Source organism: Ursus maritimus, unplaced genomic scaffold (genome assembly GCF_017311325.1).
Source record: "Ursus maritimus isolate PB19 unplaced genomic scaffold, ASM1731132v1 scaffold_23, whole genome shotgun sequence".
In the NCBI taxonomy this organism is placed as follows: domain Eukaryota; kingdom Metazoa; phylum Chordata; class Mammalia; order Carnivora; family Ursidae; genus Ursus; species Ursus maritimus.
Window position 1 is genome coordinate 28460666 of NW_024424786.1, and position 3672 is coordinate 28464337.

Genomic DNA, 3672 nt, shown 5'->3' on the forward strand with positions numbered 1-3672 from the left:
TCCCAGGCAGAGGTGACTGGGGAGATGGGGGGACAGTGGTCCGTTTGGCACTGCTAATGGAGGAGGGGTGGTGGAATCAGGGCAGAGACCCTATGTTTCCTGCACTGAACCCACCAGGAGGATCCACTTCGTTCTGTGGCGCCCTGTCACCCTGCCCCCAGCCTCCATGGACAAAGAGAGCTAGAATTCACTGAGAATATACCACGTGGCATACACCGTCCTGCCGAATCCTTGCCACAGGCCTGCGGGTCAAACACAAATGTCATTCGCGTGTTAAGGATGGTGAAACTGGGGTGCGATGAGGCAGGTGTCACAGGCTGTGTTGATGGCAGAACTGGGTCTTGAGCTGGACAGTGGTCTGTGCTTGAGCTAACTGCTATGCCGAGTGGCCTGATGGTGTCCAGGTGGCGTGGAAAGACGAGATTTCAGGACAGAGTCTGAGTTTTAATCCTGCTCTCCTGCAAATTCATTCTCGTACCTTGGGCAAGTCCCCCACGCTCTCTGGGCCTCAGTCACCCATTCTAAAATGGAAGCGAGGGACCAGTTGGTCCCCAAATCCCCATTCAGCATGGTGTTCTATGGCTTTCTGGGGCAGGATTTTTCAGACGGTGATGAAGAGTCAGGGTGCTGTGCTTAAATCCTGCCTTAGGAGCTTGTGGCCTTAGGAAGGTTATCCGACTTTTCCAACGCCCAAGTTCTCTTGTCTGCACAATGGGGAGAAGATCAACACCTATCGCATGAGGTTGCTGTGAGGACGGAGGGGTGAGGCACCTGGGACGATGCCGGGGCCCCTGTTCATGCCAGCTCTTACTGTGGCTTTAGGATCTGTCTTGGCAGACCCTTTGGCTCGGGGGCTTGTTACCTGGCATGGACAGTCCCCCGTTCCGGAGTTGGAGGCATCTATTCCCAAGTGATGTCCATGGGTTGCCATGATGCCTCTGGAAGGCCTTGGGGTTTCTTGACCATGGTACCATCTTGGGCATTACAGATACTAAAGTGAGAAGGACCTGGGATGATGTAGTCTAGTGGCATTCAAGTTACTTATAGCCATAGAACTCAAAGAAAGTTCGACGTGGAGCCTCCGAGAGATCACTCAAAATGCAGCTGGCCTGTTGGAGCAGCCACAGGGCTGCTCCTTCCTCCCACCTCCTGTCTCCACTTTGATGGCTTCTGAGGCCCTGGGAAACCCCATTTTGAGAATCACAGGCCATTAGGTGGGAGATAATGAAACTGAGACCCCGAAAGGGGCAGTAACGCATCCAGGAATCAGAAGCAGGCACGTCTGCTCAATTATTTTCATTAGCGAGATCATCTTCTGTCTTTATAAGAGAGCTCGCCTGTGTTTCTTTTGTCCATACGTCTTAATTAATCACCTAGAGACGCGTCTTTCAATATTGACACTGACTAAACAGCTGACATTTCTGAATTATTCTGTCCCCTCCCTTCCTCATAAGCCATAGGTAAAGCCTGGACGGGTATTTATTGCTAAATCAAGGAAATGGGGCTTTTTATTTGGAAGCCTTTGAAACACGGTATTTACCCAAATAACCCTGCCTGAGTTGGCAGGTGTTTGGAAACCTAGGGAAATGGGTTTGACCCAAATAAATGAAGAAAGAAAGAGTGACCAGCACGAATCCACGGATGTGGTGGTCTGTAGGGGTTCTCAGGAGTCCTATTTAAATGAAGCATCTCTCCCCGCTCCCCACATCCCCCCTTCTGCAGTCCCCTCCACCCCCAATTTGGTCTTCAGAGATTACATGGTATTCCTCCCTCAAAACCTAATTTCCGCGCAGACTTAGCCGCCGTGACCTGCCACGTGGAGAGCCTTAGTGAGAATCAATAGGCATGAGTTCCTGGTGTGGGCTTCACGCCTCCCGAATATAAAATACCCCGGAGGTGAAAGCCAGATGGATGCTGGCCAAACAGCCTGGAGCATTGGAGCTCGATGGGTCCCCCTGCCCATTTTTAAGGTGAGGCGGCATGGCCCAGGGAGGCGTGGTGACTTGCCCAAGGTCATGCGGTGACTTAGAGGCAGCGTCTATGGCCTGTAGGACTCCTGGAGGTCCTTTCCAACACTCTGAACCCTCTCTCGGCTGAAGCCTGGCTTCCCTTCGCTTTAGGATCTAGGTAATGAAGCCGTTCTGTAGGACCCGCGTGGGCGAAGAGAGGGGTGGAGGGACCCGTTCCGTAGCCTGTTCCAGTGCAGAAACTGGTTTAGCTAGAGGTGATGCTATCAGAGCAGATAGAGAGGGGTTGGCTTTCATTTGCCCAGAGCCCATCGTGCCCCCTTCGGGGTGATGGGAGGCCCAACGCGGCGAGGACCGGTTCCCCGGCGAGTGTGGGGGAGACACATGTGAATTCACTTCAAGGCTGGCGAGGCCTGCGCCTGGCTTCCCAGCGCGCTGTGAGCTCTGGGAGTGGGTGGGAACACGTCTTCTCCAGGCCCGACCCCGGCCGCCAGGCAGATGTGCTTATTTCTTCCTTTTCCCCTTGGGAGGCAGAAGTCTGGCAGGGTGGTCAACAGGCTGCCTGCGGTTTAGATCCTGCTCTGACTGCCTACGCCTGGGACCTGAGGTGAACTTCTGGAGTTTCCATCTCATCTGTAGAATGGGGTAGTTATCGTCCCCTTCTCCTAGGGTCGTGGGGAGGCCTGAGAAAGATAATCCGCATAAAGTGCTTAGAGCGATGCCCAGTAGACGGATGGACGGGATAGGCAAGCAGTTTGCATTAGCTGTTGACTGGGTCATTTTAAATGAGTGTGTGTGTCTCCATTTTAAACATGATGTTTAGTACTTTTTTTTTGATTACGAAACTTCACTGGCATACCTATGCCAACTACCAGAAGATACCCATGGGTAACATCTTGCTCTATGTCTTTCCAGTTTTTTCCCTGTGCAGTGTGTGTGTGATCGGGCATATTACTGCCAAAATATAATTTTCTTTTTTTTTTTTTTAAAGATTTTATTTATTTATTTGACAGAGATAGAGACAGCCAGCGAGAGAGGGAACACAGCAGGGGGAGTGGGAGAGGAAGAAGCAGGCTCATAGCGGAGGAGCCTGATGTGGGGCTCGATCCCATAACGCCGGGATCACGCCCTGAGCTGAAGGCAGACGCTTAACGACTGCGCCACCCAGGCGCCCACAAAGTATAATTTTCTAAAAACTAGAAATCCTGTAAGATCTCATCCAAATCTGCAATGAACATGGGTCAAAGACTGATTTAACTCCCGAGGGAGGGAGCCGGCAGGACGGTGAAGCCGGCTCTCAGGAGAATTAGACAACCGGCAGTTATCTAAGCATTGGAGCAATAATACTGAACCAGGTGGCTTGATTGGATATAAAACTGGAGAGGGCCCTATAGGCGGATGAAATCACAACCTTTGGGGCAATTTTCTCTCCCAGACCAAAACAATCTACTCCAAGTTCACAAGTAACTTCACATGAGTCAAAGTTACATTCCTCTAGAATCCTGGACGGTGGGTGATTAAGGAATCCGTAGGTGGGCCCCCAAAACGATACTCCGTGATGATGTTGGAAAGACAGGCCTCTCCTCGCCTGGTTTCCAGCTTTTGCATCGTTTATGATCACAGTATCTGTATCTTTGTGCACCTTGCCTTCTGCTCCTAATACCACATCACATCTAGTTTCAGAGGGAAGTTTCGAGGAAGGACA